We start from the raw sequence: 26887 nt of genomic DNA on the forward strand, positions 1-26887 counted from the left end.
GAATATCATTTGAAAGGATACAACAAATAAAACATGTAACCAAAAGGATGGAGAGTTCTTCTCTGAGGACGTTTGCATTTTGCTTCCATATCAAGAATACGTGAACTAAATTATTTATACCTCAATAAAACTTTAAAAAAAGAATACATGTGTCCTCCCTTTAATCCCAATTACAGATATTTATTTTAAAGAATCAATCAGAGAGGTGGAAAATGCATATGTAAAAATATCTTTCCAGCATCATTTCTGAAGTAAATTTGGAGCAACCTCAATCTCTGCCAATAGGAAAATGATTAAACAAAGTGAAGCACGGGCAAAAGATGGGCTACTACGCTGCTGTTGAAAATTGGGTTTTTAAAGAGTAATAATATGGGAGTATTATTATAAGGGGAGTATGTTCATGATATAATATAAAATGCACAGGAGGATGTATAATTATAAATATAACCTGATGTCAATTTTGTCTCTAAAACGCTAAGAATTATTATTTTCATGATACTCCGTTTTTTCAAAATTTTCTACAGTGGAAATGTATCAGTTCCATAGTCTGGAAGGAGTGGGGAATACGTGCTATTCAAAGAAATGCATTTATCCCAGAAGACTCCCTTTTCAGTGTTCCTGTTTTTACATGGATGTTAGTAGTGTCTACAGTGAAGCCTGCAATGACCGCAACCCTCTGCGCTGTTCCTCCCCAGGCCCCGCAAGGCATCTCCTAGTCTGACTAGTCTGCACCCCAAGGGGAAAGACTTACAGACAGTCCGGGAAACAGGCTCAACTCTAACTTTTCAGTTACTCTGATGATTCAAAGTTTGACCACAAAGCAGTGCCAGTAGAGTAGGTTCTGTCTCTTCAACAACAGATGATTCCGCCCCCCAAGAATCACAGATAAACAGTTCCACAAATGCACTATCTCCCTAAACACCGTCAGGGCTCCAGTGCTCGTGTGTTGACACAGAAAGTGCCATCAAAGCTGTGTGTGCAAGTTGGCCTGTGGGCAAGAAAGAGAGGGAGAGAAGGAGGAGGAGGGAGGGGGGGGAAGTGAGGGGAGAAAGGGAGAGAGTGTTCACACCAGTGACTCAAGTCTGTGCTTGGCTAATTTAAAAATTCGCTGACTCGAAAATGTTCCTAGCATCTCCAGGATAGGGTAGCTAAGCCCGACTCAAGGAGAATAGCCCCTCTGTTCCTTCTTCCAACTTTACACGAACATCACCAGCTTTGTCTGACGCGTCTGTATACACAAGTCGTCTAGAGCACTTGAAACTGGTGCCCAGCAAAAAGGGAGAACTGAGCCCTTCTTTCAACAGGATTTCCGAGCCTTAGCTTCAGGCATTATCTGCAGGCAGGAACGCGTCTGCGTATTAATGTAGATCTAGCACGGATACCGAGAGACATCTAGCGGCCAGTTGGGTGAAAAACAGGGCAACATACAGACTACGGAGAGAAAGCAAGGCGTCCTTCATTTACAATTGTATTTTATCTGATAAATTATTATTAAATATCTAATGTATCCAGGCACTAAGCTAAGTTTGAAGGGATACAGCAAACAAGATAAAAAACAGAATTTTCAATAATTTGCATGACATTTGTATCAGAATTTTCCATAATGTATAAATATGTAAATATATTTGAAAATGTCTTTCTTCTGTCATCTCTATTTATGAACGACAAAACAAAATCCCACATTCAAAACAGAACATCTCTCAAAGCAAGACCAAAATATTTGTTATCCAATGGTAAGACAATGATTTTCAAAAAGTTCTAGAAAATAAAAGCAAATGCTATATCAATAATTCCAAATTTGAGATACTTGCAAGATTGTTTTCTTTCTTTGATTTTTATAACAAGTTCACCCATGTTCCCTCTTCCAACCCAGAAGACTGAGTATTATGGAAATAGTGCTTTTTTTTTTTTTTTTTAATGTCCACGGCCGCAGCATATGGAAGTTTCCAGGCCAGGGATTGAATCCAAGCCAAGGCTGTGCCATTCAGGCTGGGGATTGAACCCATGTCTCTTCAGCAACCAGAGCCACTGCAGTAGGATTCTTAGCCCATGGCACCACATCAGGAACTCTAGAAATAGTACTTTTAAAGTGACTTTATATAAATCTTGTTCTGATTGTTATAGAAATTAATTTTATACCATCCTTTATGTTAATCAGTTCAAGCATTATGCTCACAAACTAACCAAAGGCAAATATAAAACTATAATACTCTGAATTCAGGTCCATCAATAATTAGTATACAAAAAATTTTCTGTGCTAATAATAGGAAACTATCTCTCTGTGTGTATGCGTGTGCATGTGTGTTCATGTGTGTGCATGCATGTTTCATCCTTGACTTACCTCCCACCACTAAGAAATATCAATATGTGGAAATTCTAGGCTGCTTTTTACCTTTAGTTGTGTCCTAACGTATTGCATGTATAAAATGGCACACCATCGTATTTTCTTTCCTTTGTAAGAAAGGAAAAATACTTCAAACTCTGTCTTTTAAGCACCAGAGAGGTTTGTGCACAATTATAAGGAAGAAAAGTTGGTACCTTTCTTCCAGGCAGGAACGACGCCAACCCAAACCGCCAGATCTTATAAGGTCCATGCAAGTAAAAGCAACTCAACTTAGAGTTTATCCTACTGAGGGGTTTTGGTGAATGAAAAATAGAGGATATGTCATTTATTTTATAAGCAAAGACTAAGAAACATTAAATTATTCTGTAAGTGCAATAAGTGAAAATAAGCCTGTGTCTATATTATGTACATTTCAGGAGAAGACATAGTGACGGCAGTGAGAGAGTCTGGAAAAAAAAAGACAGAGTATGAAACCAATCTTCATCTTATCATTTGCTCCATGGCCTTAGTACCTCAGAACGTGTCTTTATCTGGAGATGGGGTCTTTACAGAGGTCATAATGTTAAAATGAGGTCACTAGGGTGGGCCCCAATGCAATGCAACTGTGTCCTTCAAAGAAGGAGATATTTGAACACAGAAAGAGGCAAACTCAGAGGGAAGATGATGTGAAGAGAGAAAAGGAGAAGATGACCAGCTACAAACCAAGAAGAGCGCCTGGTACAGAAGCTTCCCTCATGGCACTCCATAGAGCCAGCACTGCTGACACTTTGACCTTGAACTTCCAACCACCAAAAGTGGTAAAGAATGCATTTCTAGGAGTTCCCCATCGTGGTTCACTGGAAACAAACCCTACTAGAATCCATGAGGATGCGGGTTTGATCCCTGGCCTTGCTCAGTGGGCTAAAGGATCTGGCATTGCTGTGAGCTGTGGTGTAGCCCTGCAGCTGTAGCTCCAGTTCAACCCCTAGCCTGGGAAATTCCATATGTGCTACAAAAAGCAAAAAAATCAAAAAAAGAAATGTGTTTCTATTGTTTAAGCCACCCAGCTTGTGATACTTTGTTACAGCAGCCATAGGAAACTAATACAGACCTTGGTATCAGGAGTGGAGTGACGTTAACTCAGAAACCTAACTGGCAAAGAACTGAGAGGCATGAGATACACAGTGAGCTGACATGACTTAGACAGTGGGCAAGCAGGGAAACCTGCTCCCAGATGACCAGCAGACTCTTAGGCTTGGCCATAATTGGAGGGGGCGGGGTTGGTCAATGTGCTCTGAGCACTGAGGGTCACCTGCACAGTATAGCCAGGGGCAGCCCTTACTGTCCCCATCCCCCTCAGTGCCCCAGCCATCCCAGCTGGGGGCAAGCCATCCCCTGGTTCTGACCTCTCCATGTCTGCCCTCTCTCTGTGTCTCCTTCATGTTCAGAGTCCTCTTGACTGGGCTGTGTGTCTTTTGATGCCTACTTGACTACGATCTGGGACATCTTCCACACCTAGAAAGATGGGGTGGCACATGTCAGTGTGGGTTCCTTAGAGCAACCCTTCACCTAATTGGCAGAAGTATAGCAAATGAAGCCAGTTGAACCTGAAGGTGCTCCCTGTAAAAGCAGAAGTCCTTCCCCTCTTACCCTTACCTTTGCCCTTGACTTCAAGCCTTGCTTAACAAGGAACTGACTGGCCTGTACACCCCAACACCTCTGTGCTGCCTCTGATCACTTGCTTGATGAACATGTCACTCTACCCTTTTCAATCCTAACTCCTCCTCATCTTCAGTGATTACTGTTCCAGGTCAGGTACCATGTGAAGTTATGCACAAGGGTAGCAAGGATGGTTTGAGCTCTGTAACATGTCGCATTTGCATTCAACACCAGCTCGAGCTGAACCCTCTAGATTTGGAGGAATCACCTCTCTTACTGAAATTTAATTACTTCTATAATTTGTGTCCACTAGGAAAATATACAATGTACTGAATATAAATAAGAAAAAGAATAAAAAATTCCAGATATATGACTACATGTTTTGTAATATAAAACATACCCATCCTAATTCCCTTCAAACATCCCTTGCCTGCAGATGAAATAGAGATAATTTTATTTTCAATAAACAAAGGGGAAAGGGATCCTTTATGCAATGTGGTCTTAGAAACACCAAATATCTAGCCATGCCAAAGGTAAAATTAACTATAAGTAACCAATTAAAACCTTAATCATTCCTAGCAGAGTCAAAGACTATTCAATAACATGGGTGAACTATTGGTACATCAATGGTAAAAGGGAAAAAGTAGAATTCTGAATTATATATTTGTAATATAGATAATCATACACAATGATTCTTCACATTCATAGAAAAGAGAAAAAAGGAAATGCTTCAAACAATGGTAATTACAGCTGAGTGACAGATTCCAGGTGCTTTCTGCACTTTTATGTATTTTTCAGATTTACTAAAAGAAATTTACATTACTTTTTAATCAGAGGAAAACATTATATTTTATACTATTTATTAATAATACATAGACTTTACAAAGTGTATGAATGCCTGATTATTTTTCACATATAAGCAATATTAGCCCATTAGGTAAAAATTTATAGCCAACACTATAAATCATTCTAAGTTGTGTACAGGAAAGCTTAGAAGCCCACTATACACATCTGTAAATAACAAAGAAAATACAGACGTTGTTATCACTTGAGCAAGAATAGCTTTTGGTAACTGATTCTGTTTCCATTTGCCACAAGAAATATATCCTCTTCATCTGTGTCCTCCCTGCTTTCTCTAGGTGTATAAAATGACAGCTTATGTGGAAATCAAACCAAGGTCAAGTTACCAATATTATGTATGCAGCTGGAGGTCAGAATTACCTATGTAAAGAGCCCTGAGGCTCAGAATGAATTTCTATTTACTCAGCAGTCTACCTCAATCAAATACACCTGCAAGGATCCTTCTTCCCAATAAAGTCACATTCACAGGTCCCAGGAGAATGTACCTTTAGGGAGACCACCGTCCCACACACTACAGAGAGCATGCATCACTCTGATTGAAACCTTATCCCTAACACTCCAAGTTCTGAATCCTGGCTGACCATACTTCCTTCAATTGTGATTTCACTCCCAGGCAGCATGACCTCTCTGGAGTTCTTGAGACATCAGCCTCTCTGCAATTATTTTTCTTGTGGAAAATCAATGGATTGGAATTCTGGTTACACACTTGAGTTTCATGAATGAAGTAATTGTGTATCTGTGCTAAAGAGAGAAGGGCCCATCTTTTAGTGTGTTGGCCCAACACCATTTCTGAGCCTGCCACCCTGGAGCCAAGTCCAAGTCTGGGAAATGAAGGTACTTTTCCTAAGGTGACCCATCCAGGGACGCTCCTGGAGAGACTGCCTGTTTACCTTGCTGCAAATGACCAACCCTCCCCTATATCTGAGCAAGGCAGAGAGGACCAGAGATCCTTTGGGAGCCAGTAGTCCATCCAGATCCTTCCACCCTGTTCTGTGCTGACTCATGCCAGTCGGGATGGCAGAAGAGGGAGAGACCATCCCGAGCTCTAATGAACCACATCAGACACAACGCCCATTGTCCAAACACAAGTGTGACTCGGAGCCAGGAAGCCATGTCTGAGAAGCACAGACCTCTGACACTGGAATTTGACATGCAACCTCACTTCCTCTAACAGGTTATGCTATACACCAGCAAACACTGTACTTGCAAAGCTCTCTCTTGGCCACAATCTAAAACACCAATAGAACTAGATCTACACAGAGACTATTTGTTTAACTTGTTTTGTGCTACTGGTTTTGTTGTTGCTGTGGGTGTTTTCAATGATTTCCAAAGGATCTGGCTTCGTGGAGAAGCTGGTAGTTTTCCATTGATTAGAAGTATTCTCTGTGATAGGAAAAGGATGATCAACTAAGATCTTAAGTGTCACAAGGACACTATGTGTCAGAAAGACATTTCCGCTGAGTGATAAAAAAGCTTCTGGATGCTTTTATCTCTGAGATTCTGGCAACAGTAGAAATTCTCTGATTGAGCATGTGCTTATTGCCAGACCACAGACACGGCAACAGGGAAGAAGGACCTGATATGAAAAGATGGAGCAAGGGCAGGTTTGTGGAACCAGAGCTAGCGACTGGGAACTTAGTGTTCTAACTGAAGCCATCCTGGGTTATGCTTCTGAAGTTGAGTTAAAATTACGCTTTTCTTTATGTATGAAGTATGTGGGTCTATACTGAGTATTCTGTCTGGCGTCCCTTGTTTTCTGTACCAAAAATCAGCCTAAATGCTGTATCTGCCAAGGCCCTCATCAAGTTGGGCCAACCAAGTGGAAATGCAGAGGCAAGGAGCCCCAGCACATTTCTTTCCCATTTCCTTCCAGTCCCCTGTGTTGCCAGACATTGATGAGAGATTGTCAAAAGTGGCCGTGTTTTCTGGAGGGAAGCAAGCAGCTTACTAGTAGGAAGGGCCCGGGGAGAGGGCTGTGCATGTTTTGAATTTCATTTCAGACCTAACCTTCCCCTGGGTCTCTGCCTAATAGAAAAGAAAGAGTGAAATATTCTGGAAAACATAAGCAGTGGAATCATTAAGTGAATACTCCAAGGAACAGTTTTTCTAGAGACTCACCCCCATGGCTCCTCAGACAGGAAATAGTGATATCATTTCAGGAAACACCAGTGATCTTCATAACAACATTTCCTGTAAAGGAGCAGAGAAAAGGGGACAAGGGATATATTCATCTTGCAAAACTTTCAGTTTCTAACGTGTATCAATTCTTACTTATCTAAAGGCTTCAAAAGTCAACCCCAGTGTGAATACAGACACATCACTAGTTGGGATAACTGTGCTTCTATTGGTTATATACAATATTCTATCACATTAATGCTCCAAATGCTATGTTTCCTACAAGGATTTTGGAATATGTCATGTAAACCAATGACTACTTTATAGTAGATATTTTTGCTACTTTGAAGAGTTTTTCATGCTTAGGTAAGGATCAGGCAAGAGCCTTCGATGACAACTTTTTAAAACCTATCTGCCTTTTTTAATGGAAGTTTTTTTCTTCCTTTTTGAAGGTGAGTATGCTTGCTGTTCTTTATGTCGTCTTTGTTGCCACCAACAGAAATTCAAAGTAGAGTTCCGAAGGTGAATCAGGTAGGATTACCTACATGTTGTTCTTGGAATTCAGCTCATCTGATGGGAGAATTGTCAATTCTTTTCATATTCCACTCTCCAAGAAAACATAGTCCATGTTCAACAGAAGCTCATTAAATCCCAAAGCGGTTCATCAAGGAGGCATACCCTGTCACCGGTAAGACATGGCTACATCTGTGTCAACATCGTGAAGAAACGCATTATCAGTGTGTAAACATGAGCAATTTCAGGAAGAAGGCCTTTGCATTCCTGCCTTGTATTTCATCAAAACCAGGACACAGAACTCGAATTTCCAGACAAAAGTCAGCTCTGTTTTGACCCTCGCTTCCAAGTTCAGTGACACACCAGGAAAGCAGAGAGTCGCCTGGATGAAACCAAAGAATCTTCTGGCAACCCCCAAATCCTGCCCCTGACAGCAGCCTACACAAAGTGAGTCTGAGAAATGTAATACATCCTAGGAATGCACCTGAAAAAAGCAATATTATATCCACCAGGGGGAAAGTCTTCCTGGGGATTAGTGTGGGCTCTGAAACTTGAGGCTTCCCAAGCTTTCATAATTGTTACCCCAATTAATGGAACGGCAGACACCATTCTCCTAGTCCCAAGTACAATCATGTCACATTCCTCTGAAGCTCACAAAGCCCTTTGCTTCAATGCTGCCCTCCGGGAGGGAATCTTGAGGTTAACGACCTTCCACGTAAGCCTGTCATCCACCTACTGTACAAGTGCATTTTCTTCGCATGTCAGCCATGCCCTGACCTTGGAGAGGACGACGTAAAGGGGAATGGCTGATTAACTTTCCATTAATAAACCAATTATTTTACTATTGGCACATTCATTCTGCAATCACTGACATAAAATCTTTGACAAAACAAAATGTAATAAATGAGAAATCGATTGGATTTTTAAAGTTTGCTTTGAACTCAGCCATTAAGAAGAGATGTCCTTTAATAAGAAAAGTCTGTCTGTAGAAGTTACTCCACATTAGAACCCAGCTGTGCCACTTCCCGAGGAGATGTGGCCCCATCCAATCAAAGCACAGAAACTCTTATTCATTTTTAACTGAACTGACAGAGAAGTACTATTTTTCTACCAACAAAAAAGGAAGGAAAGAATGCTTTCATGTAGATCTACACAAGCTAAACTTGCACCAAAAGCTTGTGCAAGGTTGATGAATAACAAAATTTTCTTCTCCTATGGCAGACTTTTTGCCCTGGCATGACCGCCCAGATCTTCCCCAGAGGTCAGCTTGGCTGCCTCCTTTGTCTTGTCCAAGCCTTTATTCAAATGCCACCTTCTAGGCCAGGCCTTCCTCAACCACCTGTTGACAATTGTAAAGCCTATGCCCAGCAGGCCTGCCTGCTTTCTCTATTCGACTTTCCTTTATGGTGCTTCTTTATTTGACATTCTTTACACTTTGTGAATTCCTTTATTTTGCCTGTTGCTTGTCTCCCCTCGGTAGGAAGGAAGATCTACGAGAACCAGGAGCATACAGCAACCCCTAAACAGAAATTATGAGGGCAGGCACTCAGTAAATATGATGATATAAAATGGTGAGTTCCCACTGTGACTCAGCAGGTTACAAACCTGACTAGTATCCATGAGAATGCACTTTGATCCCTGGCCTCACTGAGCAGGTTAAGGATCCGGTGTTTCTGTGATCTGTGGTGTGTGTCAAATATGGGGCTTGGATCCTGAGTAGCTGTAGCTGTGGCTGTGGCATAAACTGGAAGCTGCAGCTCTGATGTGGCCCCTAGCCTGGGAACTTCCATGTGCTGCAGGTGCAACCCTAAAAAGAAAAAAGGGAGAAAAGGATATAAAATGTTTACAATGGGAAGTCAAAATGAAATCACCCTCTATGGACAAGAAAGCACTTTCTTTCCATGAAGGGAGCCAAGGACAAAACAGGAGAAGAAATATCACTCATGCCCTGGTACATCCAATCCAAAGCCTCATGCCTTCCATTTCACCTTGGAGCCCCATCTCCAACAATAGCCGCAATCCCTGTGCACACCTCCACCTGAGACACTCTAAAGAGAAGAGGAAAATGTTCCCTCTGGCTTCCAGCTTGCTTATAGACTCACTGGTGAGCTGCATTCAGGGCCAACTTTTGGGGGGTGCAACCTGCTCCTTCCCTACACTCCAAAGGGACCCATGTTTGGTTTCATGTTCTGCTGTTGATATCTTGAAGTTCTTAATCGTTATACCCATGAATTTGTCTTTTGTACGTGAAGTTCAGTGGGACAATGGAGCATGCATCTGAGCAGAAGAGATTCACCAAAGGGAATATCTCCATGGTTTGGTACTTTGTCCCTACTTTTCAACAAGCAGCCCCATTTTCACTTTGCACCAGACCCCCAAAATTATGTAGTTGGTTAGTTCCGGTTGTATCCATGCTACTTCTGGAGGACCACAAAAAGCTTTCTATTCTGTCGAATATGATCTGTTCTTCCAAGTTGAGGAAGATGCGGTCATCTTTTGGCTAACACCACCCACCACCAAGCTTAGATTCCATTAAGCCAGAAATTAAGGAGAGCAGTTGAAGCAATGAGTTGATTTTGGAAAGAAAGGAAAAAAGAGAGAAAATTCTTTTATAAAAATAATTACGAATAAGGCTAATAATAGTAGCTTGGAAATTCTTTTTGTTGTTTGGAAATTTTTAAAACGTTATTTATTGAAATCATATGACAGTATCTAATACAAGGGCACCAACTACTAAAAGAGAGTATTTTAATCTATCCCTCCCTTGAGAGAAGTGTAGAAATTCATGGACATAACCCCAAGGCTTCTCAAATACTAGAGAGGGTTTGGCCATTCAACAACTATGCAAATTAATAAAAGAAAAAGTGCAACTTTCTTTTTTTTCTTTTGGTCTTTTTAGAGATGTACCCACAGCATATGGAAGTTCCCAGGCTAGAGGATCCAATTGGAGCCATAATTGCCAGCCTACACCACAGCCTCAGCAACGAAAGGGCAACACTAGATCCAAGCCATGTCTGTGACCCACACGGCAGCTCATAGCAATGCCGGATCCTTAACCCACTAAGCAAGGCCAGGATCAAACCCGCATCCTCATGGATACTAGTTGGGTTCATTACTGCAGAGCCACAAATGGGAACTTCTATTTCCACAACTTTTTACTTTGAGAAAACTTTATAGACTCACAAGTTAAATTAAAATAAGAGGAAACTGAAATGAGCTGCTATTTAAAAAGTTAGATGGGTCATTCAGAAATTAAATTATCCTGGAGTTCCCATCATGGCTCAGTGGTTAACGAATCCGACTAGGAACCATGAGGTTGCAGGTTCAATCCCTGGCCTTGCTCAGTGGGTTAAGGATCCGGTGTTGCAGTGAGCTGTGGTGTAGGTTGAAGACGTGGCTCAGATCTGGCGTTACTGTGGCTCTGGCGTAGGCCAGTGACTACAGCTCTGATTGGACCCCTAGCCTGGGAACCTCCATGTGCCATAGGAGCGGCCCTAGAAAAGGCAAAAAGACAAAAAAGAAAAGAAAAAGAGAGAAATTAAGTTATCCTTACACCCAACTTTGGTAATTTTCAAAAAATAAAATAGTTTAGCCCTATTCCCCCTGAGTAATGTATCACTGATGAGCCAGTCCTTCCCTATGTCTGTATTTCCACGACACAGTAAAAGGAGACACAAGACTTGGGAAGTAAAATCTCTGCACCTGTAGAGACCAGACACGTAACACAAATATGTGAGTCAGATTGAATACAACGGAGGGCATGGGACAGTAAGAACTGTATGTGTCCCTTATAAAGAGGCAATTTGTCTTGTTTTGTTTGTTTTGAAGGGGGTCTGAGTTAGTCTGAGTCTTCTGAAAAGCAAACACAAAGCAAGGAGCAGACGCACAATAATTTGTTAAGATACATATCTATGAAAGAACAGGGGAAGGGGTCAGGCTCTGAGACATACTGGACCATGATGCAGATCAGACCTGCATGAGGGAGACAGCAAAGGAAGGGAGCTTATGAAGAGGCCTCCAGGGCAGCCCTCCAGCTCTACACCAAGTTCAGCAAGGCCCCTGGGGAAGACCTCAAGCCACAGTCAGAGAGAAACACACCTGCCTCAATATCCTGCCTTGCTCAGTCATGGGAGGCAGGGTCTCAGCCCCAGTGATGGATTTCAGAGCTCAGAGGCTGAGGGTGGAGGTTAGGTATGACCCCCGCCATCAAAGTTCATTCTCCTAGCCCCCATGGCACAAAATACACCCAAAGACCAGCAGTTTGTGGAGTTTCCTTCATAGCTCAGCAGGTTAAGAACCTGCCTATTATCCATGAGGATGTGGGTTCATTCCCTGGCCTCACTCGGCGGGTTAAGGATCTGGTGTTGCCATGAGCTGTGGTGTAGATCACAGATGCAACTCAAATCTGGTGTTGCTGTGACTGTGGCATAGACTGCAGCTCCAATTCGACTCCTAGCCTGGGAACTTCCATATGCCACGGGTGCAGCCCTAAAAAGCAAAAAAAAAAAAAAACCAGCAGTTTGAGATACTGCCTGGGCCCAAGTTAAAGTTGTCTTCTTCATTCTCTCCACATCTCTTCCTTGGTGAACCACCGTTGTCTTCCTGTATCTTCAGCCACAAGGAGAGTTTAGTTGTCTACCACCCGGTTCCAGGACTTTGAAAGGATTCATCAGCTGAAAAACAAGAACTTGCTCTGCTCAGAGCAAACACGTTTTCAAAACCAGCTGTCGTTCTAGCTCTGCTGGAAGACAGTCATTGGACTTACCTTCAGGCCAGAAAATTCAGATCAGGTGTCAGGTTGTTCCCATTTCCCCACAGAGGTCACAGTGCCCTTTGCTGAGTGTGGTTCCATGGTGAGATAAATGCAGGAACAAACCACACTTTTTTAAACTAATTAGTTTTATACCAGTTTTTGAAACATCAAACATCAAACATCAAACATCTCTCATCTGCTCCTTTTTTATACAGAAAAGTGTTCCCCTTGGGAAACTCCCAGTGATCCTAGAGTCCCTCCCATAGATAGAGAAAGAAAGTCAGTGTTACATTTTAAAAGCTGGGAAGAAAAAACCCTTAGCGCTAGCAGACCCAGGGCCTGTGAAAATATTAGCAGCCGTGTTGCCACACAGCAGGACTGAAAGTGCAATGGCTGTATTCCCCCAGGGGCCTCAAGTTACCAAAAATCATTCAGCTGAAGCTTGAAAGAAAATAAAGAAGAAAGCTCCCTGTAAAGACAGAACCAGTGAAGAGAACAACAATACAAGGGCGTCCTTTTAAAAACACAAATGAAATGTGAAACACAGAGGAAGATTAAGAGCTAAGCCTTCATTCACAGGGGGACCCAGAAGACAACTGCGTTGTTGACATGTTCAAGACGCCACCTGGGTAGGCTGACTGCAAGGGACTCATCGGGGGGACAGGGGACCCATGGTTTTCTTCTTCAAGAGCCTTTCTCTAAGGGAATATATACATATATGTATGCACATAATGACTGAGCCACTTTGCTGTCCAGCAGAAGTAGGCACAACATTATAAGTCAATACTTTATACCTTAATAAAGAAATAATTTTTTAAAAAAATTAAATATTCTTTCTCTAAAGGATCCAAGGTCCCTAAAATACATGGTATGTGTCTTTGGAAAGAGATAAGTGGAGAAATTCTTGGTCAAGAATCAATGTGGGCTGTACAGAAAAAATGGGTACAACAATGTAACTCATCTGTACTTTAATAAAAAATGGAAAAAATAAAAAACAAGTAATTAAAAAAATTTTAAAAAGAAGTAATGCGGAGATAGAGAAGGATAAAATGCATGAGACAGGCACGAGCAACATTTTCCTGATAGTGTTAACTAAGTGTGGGGTTGCTCTACACACTCTAAAAATGGAATCATGACATGGTATGTGTGCTACCCTTCCAGGTCATTGGTCATCCACTAGGATATCTGAGCATCCTCAAATCCCACATGTCCCCCACAAACACCCTGCCCTGCCCTGTTTTCTTTCAGAAAAGTGCAGCCCCCTCTATTCAGTTGCACTCCCTGGAAACCTATCCATGTTGCAAAGTGCCTCTCCTTCACCCTCATACAATTCATCATCAAGCCCCTCCCCATTTCACTTTCTCTGGAATCCCTCCTCTCCTCTTAACCCTAACCTCCACCCAGGACTGAACAAAGTCATTCTGCCTACCCTCCAGAGACAACTGTCCCACTGGTCCCCTTGATTCCACTTTCTCCACATCCCTGTCATTCTCCAAAGAGCAGCAAGTGATCTCCCCAAGACATAAATGGGTCATCTTGTTCCTCGGTAGTGTCCACCTCTCCAGTGGCTCCCCACTGGGCTTTCATTGCAAAGACCAACATCCTCAACATGCCGGGCGAGGTGCTCGTGTGTGGACCCTCCAATCTCTAACATATCCAGCCCATCTCCTCAGCCCCCTACACAACAGCAACTGTGCCTCCTTTGAGTTATTCAAATACTACTCTGTGTTGTCTCAGAGCCTTTGCAAATGCTGTTCCCTCTGCCTTTGTTTCCTCTCCTTCACTCTTCCCTCCTGCCTTTCATGAAGTTCAGAAGGATTACCCTCAGAAAAGCCTTCCCTGACACATCCTAAACAACCCCATCCCAGAACAACTGAGGTCCTTTTCACACTTTTTGAAGCATGTGGGCCATTTTGGTGTACTTATGAGCTGATAGGACTAATCTATAGTGAGGACAGTAACTATGTCTGTTTTTCTCAATTATTTCCCTTGTGGATAGCCCAGCAGCACATTGATGAATAATTGTGTTGGATGGATGGGTGGATGGATGGAAGGATGGATGGATGGATGGATGGATGCATGGATGGATGGATGGATGGATGGAAGGATGGATGGATGGATGGATGGATGGATGGATGGATGGATGGATGGATGGAAGGAAAGATGGATGGATGGATGGATGGATGGATGCATGGATGGATGGATGGATGGATGGAAGGATGGATGGATGGATGGATGGATGCATGGATGGATGGATGGATGGATGGAAGGATGGATGGATGGATGGATGGATGGATGGATGGATGGATGGAAGGATGGATGGATGGATGACTAAGTACCCAAACATTACAAATCCATAAGCCACACATCTTACCAAAGGCAGAAATATACCTAAAATATAGACAAATGCTAATAAGTATATCACACTTTCAATAATTTAATTGTTTTGAATAGGTAATACATTTACATGTTTCAAATCTAAAAGAAGTCCATTGAGAAGGTTTGTTCCTACCCTGTATCCTTCATTCCAGTCTTTGCCACCCTACTTCAACTAGCATCTTTTGTTTTCTTTGTTTTCTTTATGCAGATGCAAACAAATACAAATACATAGTCTTAGTTTCACTTTCTCTTACACAAAAGATAGCAAACCATACACACCATCAGCTCACTGAGAGCACCTTCCTCTTCTGCACAGGTGCATGATAGTCCATTTTTTTAACTCTTCCTCTCCTCCTCCCTCTCCCCCTCTTTCCAGTCTTTGTGGGCTTGAACCTTCAATCTATTATTTACCAACTCTGTCAACATGGTTAAGTGACTCCTGTTAGCCTCAGTTTTGTGGCTTCAAACAGCTCCCAAGCCTCCATCTTCAGCCGAGATTCTCCTCACTTTTACAGTTGCAAACTGGACACCTTCTTATTTGACCCACATCCTTAAATTGCAAATATCCAAAGCAAAACTCATGATCTAGCCCTTAAAATTAGGGAGTTCCTGCTGTGGCACCATAGGTTAAGAATATCAGTGGCTCAGGTCGCTGTGGAGGCTTAGGTTCAATCCGTGGTCCAGCTCAGTGGGTTAAAGGATCTGGTACTGCACTATAGGTTGCAGCCACAGCTTAGATTCGATCCCTGACCCCAGGAGTTCCAAATGCCATGGATGATGCCATACATTTTTTTTAAGAAACCTGGATTCAATTCTTGTATTCTTCAGTCATCCAAAGTGATAAGACCTGCAAGTTTTCTTCCGTTCTTTCTCCTTTTACCCACATTCCCAAACTGGTCACAAAATCCTGACCTTTTTTCCTCCCAAAACTTTCTGAAATCTGTTTCTTCCTTTATTCTATTTCCATCCCATCTCGGTTCAAGGGTTCATAGCTTTCCAAGTGGACTATCACAAAACGAACTAGGCTAGTTTGCCTGATTCTGTTCTCATGGCCTTTCAGGACAATCTCTGTAACAGCCATAAAATAGTCATTCTAGAATACAAACCGGTCTTGTCTCTCCCTTGATGAAAGGTACTTGTTTGTCCTCCACCTGCTGTGGGCAAGTGTCTAAATAAAGAGCATGTAAACCATATAAACCACAGCCTTCTCCCAGCTTCACCTCCTGCCCCCTCCTGGCCTCTGGCTACAGCAAACTTCCGCCTTCCTCTTGGAAATTATCTCATTCATGCAGATTTCTTTTTGCACAGAGAACACTTCAATATGTGTTTCATTCATTCACTCATTCAGCAAATATTTCTGAATGGCCGAAATGTGACATTATCCTTTAATTTTAAAAAAGGGAGGGAGTTTCCTTCATGGGTCAGTGATTAACGAGCTTGACTAGGATCCAGAACAACACAGGTTCAACCTCCTGCACTCGCTCAATGGGTTAAGGATCCAGTGTTGCCATGAGCTGTGGTGTAGATCACAGAAGCAGCGTGGATCCTGGGTTGCTGTGGCTGTGGCATAGACTGGCAGCTGTAGATCCAATTTGATACCTAGCCTGGGAACTTCTACATGCTGAGGATGTGGCTCTAAAAAGCAAAAGAAAAAGGGGGGGGTGTCCAACATGCCCCAGACACTGAACCCCTAGAAACTTTACTGATGAAACAGATCCCTGAATTTTTGTAAGGTTTATATCCCACCTCTGATACAAGGGGGTTTACTAAGGTTGTTATTTCTCAATATTGGAACTATTAAAATTTGAGGACAGACGATTCGTTGTTAGAGGGTGGGGGTTGTCCCAAGCATTGTAGAATGTACAGCAGCATTCTTGGACTCTACACATGAAATACTTTACAACTCCCCATTTTTAACAACTAAAAATGTCTCCAGACATTCTCAGATGTAATCTTGGGAGTTAAAATCCCCCGATTAAGAGCCCCTGTATTAGGGTGTCTATGATACTTGCTGCTCCCTGATCAGAAAGTCCAAGTAGCATGATGTCATTGGTGGGGGAGGGGAGGCAGATGTTCTTTAGAGTGTCAGGATGAGCAAGGCCCCAGCAGACATGCAGAAAGTGAAAGTATATTGCTGCCCTTGCCATGCAAAGGCCAACCACTGTAAATTCTCTCTGTTGATGGGGATTGGGAAGAAAGTATTTGCTAGATCACTCAGTCTCACACCAACTTCGAGCATGTGTGTTGATTTTCATCCAGTACAACAGCTTCAAAAGGGAGTATCACTTGAATAAGTTTAAGGTCGCCTAGTAACTAACACCTGTCATAGTTCATCTAATGATTATAGGAACACAATGGGTTAATTGAATGAGACATTATAGGAACCACAAAATGCATCCTTTATGTCTTTGGTGGTGAGTATCTACAATTCTCCCATAGAAGGCAATATTATTTCTGACTTATTATCTTGGATAATGGGGGAAGAACCATTTCAGGCAGTTTTATTTGGCCTTCCTACCATAATGTCCTAAACCCCACAAGTTAGGAAATCTATTAGGAGTTCAGCCAACCATTAAATATATCTACTCCATGTGGAAATCTGAGAAATAACCACAAGGTAGTTTTGAGGGCCCAATGGACCCCTTGTAAAATGGACTTTGAATAAGACTTAATTTGTTACCTGGCCTCCAAAGCTGCTAACCTAACTGTGGGACAAGAATGTGGCATTTCAGATCCCCTGGGACATACCTTTATGTGCTAACACTTCACTGAAAGGTGTGATACTAGAAAAGCAGGGATGGAAGGGAAGGAGCAGGGAGGCAGGGCAAAGGGAGTCAAAAAGCACAGGTGCTGGGTACTGAGTTAGCCAAAGCTTTGTGACAGCCTGGCTGATTGTGTGGCCTCACTTGATGTCTTCAGGAACGTTGTAGGAATGTTGCATCTGAGAAGAGTTTCTGGGGTGAAGAAGGAAGGAAAAAGAAGTCATTGACCACCACCTCCCACTGGGCAAGGTTGACCCCATGGGGTTTTAATCTCTCTACAATTTCCAGATGTCTTCCAGCCTCTTCTGGGACAGTGGCCTCTTCTTGCTGGTCAGGATGCGTGGAGAGTAGCAGCTGCAGTAACCTGACTTGGTGCCTGTAGGAAGAGTGCAAGTCACTGCTGAGGCAGCTCCAGCCAGTAGGCAAGAGGGGTGTGCCAATCTGAGCTGGTACAGGAGCTGAGATTGGCAGAAGCCCACAAAACTAGCCTCACATTTGGATGTAAATAAGAGCAATGAGTTGGGTATAAAGGAAGTCATTTCAGTCCAGGCACAAGATACAATGACTTGCAAAATCCTGCAAAAATCTTTCCTTATCCATTCCAAAGTCAGTTCCTTCGATTTTTTTTTTAAAGAAAGAAAGCTTTCTAGCAGCTAAGATGTTGACATTTACTTAAAACATTCAATGAACTTGAGAAACTAACCACAGATTGTCAGGGAATTCTATCTGTTGAATCAAAATGTTAATGTACAGAACCAGAAATGTTTTAAATTATAAATTCTATGCCATTGGGCACAGTCTTACAGCTCACTACTGCTACTCTGCCCTGGGTATTTTTTGCTTTAATTAGTCAAATGAAATAAGTTCTCCACTTCTCTCTCTCTCTCTCTCTTTTTTTTTTTTTTTTTTTTTTTTTGGCTTTTTAGAGCCACAGGTGTGGCATATGGAATTTCCCAGGCTAGGGGTCAAATAGAGCTACAGCTGCTGGCCTACACCACATCCACAGCAACACCCCTGATCTGAGCCATGTCTGCCATCCTACACCACAGCTCACAGCAACATCAGATCCTTAACTCACTGAGCGAGGCCTGGGATTGAACCCACATCCTAATGGATCCTAGTTGGGTTTGTTACTGCTGAGCCATGACAGGAACTCCAAATTTTCCACTTCTACTTTAACCTTGTAACCAAAATTCCTTCAGCTTCTTACAGCCTCATCCTCTCTCCAGCTTAAGGGTGTCTCTGACTGCAGGGCAGCTCTACCTGTGTGCTGGACAGAGAAGCTGACTTGCTTGAAACTACAATTTCAAAGGGCCAGAGAGAAAGGAAAAAATAAGAAAGCCTCCCATTTACACTAACCATGACCCAAGTTGAATTTGAAGGACTTGTGTATTTTCACTATAAAGGAAACTATATCTGACTTCTTTACAGATTCTGTTCTTAAAAGGGCATCAAAATCAACTACATCATCTTTTATCTGGATTAGAGTAATTGCTCTTGAAATATACCGCAGTGCTAAGGTGTAGGGGATAAACAAACTACTATACATAAAATAGATAAGCAACAAGGACCTCCTGTAGAGCACAAGGAATTCCCCATAGTTTGTAATAACCTATAATGGAATATAATCTGCAAAAGATCAATACATCTGAAACTAACACAATGCTGTAAATCAACTATGCTTCAATTTTATCTTTATTTTTTTATTTTTTGGATTTTTTAGGGCTGCACCCATGGCATATGGAGGTTTCCAGGCTAAAGGTCAAATTGAAGCTGTAGCCACCAGCCTAAACCACAGCCACAGCAACATCAGATCTGAGCTGCTTCTGCGACCTACACCACAGCTCATGGCAACGCAGGATCCTTAACCCACTGAGCGAGGCCAGGGATTGAACCTGAAACCTCATGGTTCCTAGTCAGATTCGTTTCCACAGCGCCACGACAGGAACTCCCCTTTGCTTCAATTTTAAAAGGATACCATAGTAAATGTTTTTATTATTGTGTCATTTTGTGATATGAAATCTTATCTTATCTGTTGTATATGTTCAAGTACATCCAAAAATTTGTCAAGAGAATATACCTGTATTTCACATATTTGAATTTAGGACATGGTATCCAGAACATGCTTTACTTTTGTATTAAATGAATAATACTATCCAATAAACTATGATCAAAAGCAGGTGCAAAAACAAAAATGCACTCAATTGCATGAGGGCAAATTTACCGTGCCTACAAATCTCCTGTTACAGCCTACCCAAGACATGAGCTGACACCATATTATTCTGGTTTTGCATTCAGTAAACCAACACTCACATGGCATTTGGATTCAAAGAAAGCACAAAATTTAGATAGTAATCTTTCATTTTCATCTTCCATCATCATGAGATGAGACAGGTATGCAGCTACCTTTAGACTACAGGATTTCTGAATGTTCCCCCCTCCACCGGCCCCCTGTATGGCCACAGGCCGACAGAGGAACAAGATTGAGAGCTCTGAGGTAAAAACAGCCCACACAATGAGCCACAGAACCCACAGAGGAATATGGAGTGGATTGGGTTTGGTTTTTTGTTGTTGTTGTTGTTCTTTCAATAAAAATGTCCTCAACTTAGAATAGATTTACAAGGAGATCCTGCTAAATAGCACTGAGAACTTTGTCTAAATACTCATGTTGCAACAGAACAAAGGGTGGGGGAAAAAATGTAACTGTAATGTATACATGTAAGGATAATCTGACCCCCTTGCTGTACAGTGGGAAAATAAAAAAATTATAAAAAAATAAATAAATAAAATAAAAATGTCCTCGGCCAACGTGAATATTTTAGGCTGGATCAGAAGGGGACTTTCTTAGACATTCAAGCTAACAAAGGTGGCACTTGTTTTCCAGCCACAGCGCCCCCTTCTGGGTATCCAAGAGGGTCCCCCACAAGCCGACTTTGCTGCAGACGCTTAACTATTTTTCAATTTATTCATTTCCTGAAATGAAATGAGAAAGAAAATTACATAGTTTAGAGCCGCAGGAAAAAAGACCTCACACAACAAGTGTATCCACTAAATGCTTGAGGAAGGAAGGAGGGAGGGAGGGAGGGAGAGAGGAAGGAAGGAAGGAAGGAAGGAAGGAAGGAAGGAAGGAAGGAAGGAAGGAGGAAAAAAAGGAAGGAAAGAGTGAATGAACATGTCTGCATATGATATAGCACAAGCATTTTTCTGTACTTAAGATCCTATGCAGTCAAAGCTTTGGTGAGATAAACTAAGAGGTGTTTTCTTAGTCTCTTTTCTAAATAATATAAACAATTACCACACTTATTTTGAAAACAATGATACTAAACTATGGAAGATAAGAAACAGGAGTTCCAAAGTCCTAGTCCTTAAAAGTGATCTCTGTTAATGATTTGCTGCAAATTCTTCCAGGCTTTATTCCCATGAGTACATAAAATATACATACATATTTTTAACAAATGGAGGTCATAAATTGCATACTATTCTGTAAGTCACTTTTTTATTTTTTAGGGCCATATCTGCCGCATATGGAAGATCCCAGCCTAGGGGGTCAAATCGGAGCTGCAGCTGCCAGCCTACACCACAGCCACAGCAATGTGGAATCCAAGCTGCATCTGTGATATACGCCACAGCTCATGGCAACGCTGGATCCTTAACCCATTGAGTGAGGCCAGGGATCAAACCTACCTTCTCACGGATGCCAGTCAGGCTCATTACCCCTGAGCCACAAAGGGAATTTCCTATAAGTCACTTTTTTAAATCTAAGTCTATTCCAGAAATTTTCCATGCCAGAATATATAGTAACTATATCTCACTTCTTTAAATATTGAATAATATTCCATAAGTAACTTAACTAATCTCCTATAGATGAAACAGTAAAACTCTAAGTTCAAAAACATAGGCACTTGTTTTTAAGTAGATATTGTCACACTTGTCTCTAAAATGTTATACTATCATCATTAATACTAAGTATCACCAATTTTCTTAATACATATGATCTCATGAAGGAAATGTTATTTCATTGTTTTAATTTGTGTAATTTGATTATGGGTAAGGGTAGGCAACTCTTTTGCTTATAAGCTATTTACAGTTTTTCTTCTATGAATTGCCTCTTCTTATCATTTTCACATTTTAAATTGGATTTTTAACTGCTTTCTTAATGATTTGTAAGCACTTACATTAACCTTTTTAAATTATATATGGAGAATATTTTTCCCACCGTGATAAGCTTATTTAAGTCAGAATTCGTTTTTTAAATCAGCCTTTTAGTTCCATAGAAGTGTTTTGTTTCAGTGTTATCAAATACATCATTCTAAACCATTTGACTTCTGGGCCATGGGTCATTTTTTTAAAATGCTCCGCTAACTCCAACATAATGAAAATATTGCCTATGGGTTTTCTTGTATTTTAAAGATTTCTTTATGTTGAGATCTATAACAACTATAGAGCTATAACTATAACCCTCATTTCACATTTACTTTTGAATGAGGTACAAGTTAGGGATATAACTCTCTTTTTAAAAGTTTTAACTTCTTAAATCTTAGCTTTATTCTTTTTTTAATTTTACCAAATTACAGCCAGATGTGTAAACATAATTTGTTTAATAATTCAGCCTTTCTTCTCAGAGGTAAAATGCCTCCTTTATCATATATCAATTCTCTACATACGGTTGAAGGCTTTACAAGCAAAGACCGAAGTTTTCAGAAGAAGAAGCAATTTTGCCCCAAGACTACAACACAGAAAACTTGGCTGCATCTCCAGCCTGCCTGGCCTGCCCTGCAGGATCTGGACTCAAGGCAGCCACATCGGTTCATTATCCTGTTCATCTCCCGGTCTAATCCTGGACCAGCATCTTCTAATTACTGTAACTTTATTGTTCATGTTCACATCCAGGAAAGTAAGACTCTCTCATTCTTTTTCAAAAGTTTCTTGGCTCTTTTAGAGCCTTTGCTTTTCCAGGTTAACTTTAGAATCAAATCTGCCCTGCTACAAGCATATACATTCTGCCTCTCATTCTCCATCCAAAGTATACCACTTAGGCCTCTTCTGTATGCTGGTCATTGTATTTAAGGACCACTTTTGCCATGACCCCAAGCATCAGAGGTCCTACAAGCTCCCGTGTTACAGACTAATAACATTTCACAGTGTAATGTGGTGGGGGAAATAAAGGATGACCCGGATGCTGAAAGAAGGGTCACTAACACAGATTTAGAGATTCAGATAGATTTCCGCAAGAGGTGATATCTAAATCTTGTCATAAAAAAATCATAGGAGTTAGCCAGGAAAAACAGAAGGAAGAGAATATCTCAGGGAGACACAAGAGCAGAGCAGTGGGGAAAAGAAGTCATCTGGAGCCAGAAGACCTGAAATGTCTAATGTGAGTGGAACATGCTGGCCAAGGCCAGGGGCCTAACAAGCCAGACGAAAGTGTCTATGTTCTTTCTCAAGAACAACAAGCCGCCCGAAAAGGGTTTTGAGAGGAAGAGAGTGACAGAAATGAGTCGGAGACACTGAATAGTCACAGAGGATCCAAGCATCCTCCACCTTCCCAGCAAAAAGTAGCTCATGGGAGGGAGTGCCATGGACCAGTTTCAGCCAATGGGCTGTGAGCAGAAGTGGAAGCATTCACAAACTGACCCATCCATCCTGGTTGCCACAGCAACCTGGGAGCCACATACTGAGATGCTGGCTTCCAAGATGGAACCAGCCTGGGTCCGCACCTGAAGGACAGCTGCCCTGAAGACTCATCCAACCCACACTGGAATTTCCACAGGCGAGAAAGAAGTCATTTTGGGGTAAGCCACAGGGTATTCAAGGTTTATTTACTGCTACGGGACAGCCTAGTGCTAACTTGAGTAATAAAATGTCCAAGTACGCTCTGATGCCTGGAGATCCAGTTCTCCAAAGCTCCACCACACCATTGAAAATGTTTGTCTTCAGAAACTGAGAATAGAGGCTTTATGGGGGAGAAAGGGAGTAATATAAACAGTGCCTCTGTGCCTTCTCAGGGTTTACAGGTGATGTCATTGCCAGACAGTTCTCTCTATGGAGCCGCCATGAGGTGCTTCCTGCGAAGAGAACTAAGTAATTCACAATTTCCCACTCTCTTGTTCCTACTCCATTGTTCCACTTTCCTTTCTTATGTCTGTTTGTTCTTTCAGCCCTACCCTTTTTTCCTTTTTTTTTTTTTTTTTTCAGCAGTGAAATGATCCTAGTTGATAACTCAGAGGTGGCCATGTGGCAGCTGCGGGCACCAGCTAGGTCTTTACTTCCAGCCCCACTGTACCTCCACAGAGAGAGGACAGACTCCTTAGCACTGCTGATCCTGCAGGCAGAGCGACCCAAATTCAAATGCAGCCTCGTCTCCTCTTAGTGTGAACTTGGAGAGTTCCTTAACTTCACTGCCTGCACAATGATGATAGTGATACTTGCTGGAGAGACTTGCGGGGAATAAGCGATATAGAGTTCCTAGCGGAGTGTCTGGCACAGAATACGAACTTCCTACAGTCTCTTTCCCTTTTGCTGTTGCCCTTTCTCCTGAGGGAGAAACTGACTCCTCTCTGATCCCCACGGTTTAATCCTACATCTGTTTATGTCACTCTTTTGATGGACAAAACCACCTACTTAAATCTGTGGAGGATACAAATGATCAGACAATCTAGCAGGGGAGGCAAGGTGTACTCATGTGGAAAAGTTAATAGGCTTATTAATTAAATGTGTAGGTGCCCAAGTGTTTCATATAAGCCATGAGCACTAACAAAATCCAAAGGAAGAAGAACCATGCTTAGGCTGCTGGGACTGAGGACGGGGATTCAGCCCTGGCCCGGGGAGGGGGGCTAGCTCCTTCTTTGCCAAAGACAGGGTCTCCCATCACTGAGTCTGCCATTCTTTCTAGTGCAAAATGATCTCCAAATCAATAGTTGTCCCAATGATAACGGAGACGGAGAGGGATTTCCAGACAGGCTCTGTCCACTCAGAGCAGATACAGCTCTAGGTACTATCTACTGACTCAGGAAGGTATAACAAGTAAACTTTTGAATGAATGTGCCCACCCTCCAAGTGATTTTGGAGGGTCTGCTCTGTGTAAGGTCCGGTCTGTGTAAGGTCCACAGGAGATTACTCTAAAGGTTCTACATAATATCAAGGGCTGGAACTGTGCTGGGCACACTTGCTAAGCCAGAATTAATACCAGCAGCATGCACCCAAAGGTTATTTACAGACTCTCCTAAGAGGTTCCCAGGGCTCTGAAAATACTGCCTACAAATGTCCTCAAACTTCCAAATGAGCAGAGTCAGCGCCTTACTGGGAATAACACCATCGGCTCACTCAGCTGCACCTGTGCTTATGGCCTGGACACGCAGTTCCTTTCAAAATCTCACAAAGGTGGTGATCATTTCACAATGAAAAGAAATTTTGACAGGTGCCTTGGTGGCTCAGCAGGTTGAGAATCCAAGGTTGTCACTGTTGTGATGCAGGTTTAGTCCCTCGGGAACTACCACATGCCAAGGACACAGACAAAAAGGAAAAAAGAAATATCAAATCACTGTGGTGTGCACCTGGAACTAACATAGTGGTGGAGGTCAATCATTTACTTCAATTTTTTGGAAAAAAGAGAGAGAAAAGAAAGGATATAATCACAGTATTCCAATACGTCCCATGTGCAGTGAACAATATTTACATTATTGTGACATTGCAAAGACTAATTATTAACATGATTAAAAGTATGAAAAAAATCTAGGGGGAGAATGAGGATGCAGAGGTGGAGGTAGTAAATCTTCATCTCTTACAACATTGATAAACTTAAAAACTGTTTTTTTCTTTTCTTTTTATTGTATCTATACAAGACGATAGGTGTTAACTAAACCTATTGTGGTCTTCATTTCACAATATAAGTAAATCAAACCATTACGCTCTACACCTTAAATTTATACAGTGATGTGTGCTAACTATTTCTCAATAAATATCTAACAAAACTCCAGCCACCATTCCCAAAGGAGAACATGAATTTTTGTGTGATCTTATCACTTTAAGAATGCAAAAATATGCAATGTTGCACAGTAGTAAAACATATACACTGGCTGGAGATTCTCATATCAAATGGCACATTCAAAGGCCAAGATAATTCACAGTAGCCAACACATGAAAACAACCTAAATGTTTATTGACAGATGAATGGATAAAGAAGATGTAGTACATATACACAATGGAATACTATTCAGTCATAAAAAAGAATGAAATAATGCCATTTATGGCAACATGGATAGACCTAGATATTCTCATACTAAGTGAATAAAGTCAGAAAGAGAAAGACAAATACCATGTGATATCACTTATATAGGAATCTAAAATATGACACAAATGAACCTATCTATGAATCAGAAACATACTCAGACATAGAGAACAGACTTGTGGTTGCCAAGGGGGAGGGAGAGGGAGGAGAGATGGACTGGGAATTGGGGGTTAATAGATGAAATCTATTATATGTAGAATGGATAGCCAACAAGGTCCTACTCTATAGCAGAGGGAACTATATTCAATAACCTGTGATAAACAATAATGGAAAAGAATATGAAAAAGAATGTATGTATATTTATAACTGAATCACCTTGCTGTATAGCAGAAGTTAACACATTATAAGTCAACTATACTTCAATTTTTAAAAAATCCAAGATAGATAGACCATGACTGAAGATAATATAAGAAAAGGAATATATATGACTGAGTCACTTTGCTGTACAGCAGAAATTGGCACAAAATTGTAAATCAACTATACTGTAATAAAAAAACCCTCAAAAATAGTAAATAAAATAAAATAAATTTTAAAACCCCAAGATAAAAGCAAAATGAGTCAATAAGGACTAGGTCAAAATTTTCTTTTCTTCTTCTTTCCAACCCCTCTAGATACATGGAAATGTAAGGGAATAGCAGGTGGATCGCTCTTCAGACTTTAAGGTAAACAAAAGCCAATCGTGTGACACAGCTGCCGAAAAAAACAAATGAGATCTCAGGACAGATGAATTAATAGAAGTATAGCATCATAAACAAAGGAGGTGACAGCTCTCTGTACATGAACAATGTGTGGGGTCCATACTGGGGCTGGGCAGCTCCTGCAGGAAGTGGAACTCTTCCCCCTTCACATCATAAAGCAGTGAGGACACTGAGAGGACAATCAGAGCGTGCAAACACTACTGTCATCTTTAAATGTTGCCAGGACCTCAGTACGAAGAGAGCTGGATTTTTTTCAGATAATTCCAAAGGGCAACACGGAGACCAAAAGACTTCATTTTCAGCCAAATGTGAGAGAGAGTTTTCCAACATTGAAGACTGTTCAAAAACTGGAAATTTTTCTCCCCTTCTTGTGAGATGACAGGCATCCCGGCAATGAAGTTTTCGTGCAAAGGTGTCTTTCCACTTTTTTGGCTGCGTGGAGATTTAGAGGGACGTGAACTTCTTCGAACTTCAAGTCAGGTTTTATAGAAAGCCTCCCTTAGGACTGAGAGGTTAGGTTGAGTGGCCTCAAAGGAC

General features: G+C 41.5%; 1 long non-coding RNA gene across 1 annotated transcript; it reads left to right on the forward strand.

Moving 5' to 3' along the window:
* The first annotated feature begins 2957 nt into the window (after nt 1-2957).
* LOC146397881 (uncharacterized) lies at nt 2958-8399 on the forward strand. Its single transcript, XR_014822546.1, has 2 exons — nt 2958-3141; nt 5122-8399. It is a non-coding gene; the product is annotated as an uncharacterized LOC146397881 (long non-coding RNA).
* The last annotated feature ends 18488 nt before the right edge of the window (nt 8400-26887 follow it).

This window comes from Sus scrofa, chromosome 13, assembly GCF_054392235.1.
Source record: "Sus scrofa isolate SSC_HxYL_T2T_F1_AM1 chromosome 13, Sscrofa_HxYL_maternal_Yorkshire_Landrace_v2.0, whole genome shotgun sequence".
In the NCBI taxonomy this organism is placed as follows: domain Eukaryota; kingdom Metazoa; phylum Chordata; class Mammalia; order Artiodactyla; family Suidae; genus Sus; species Sus scrofa.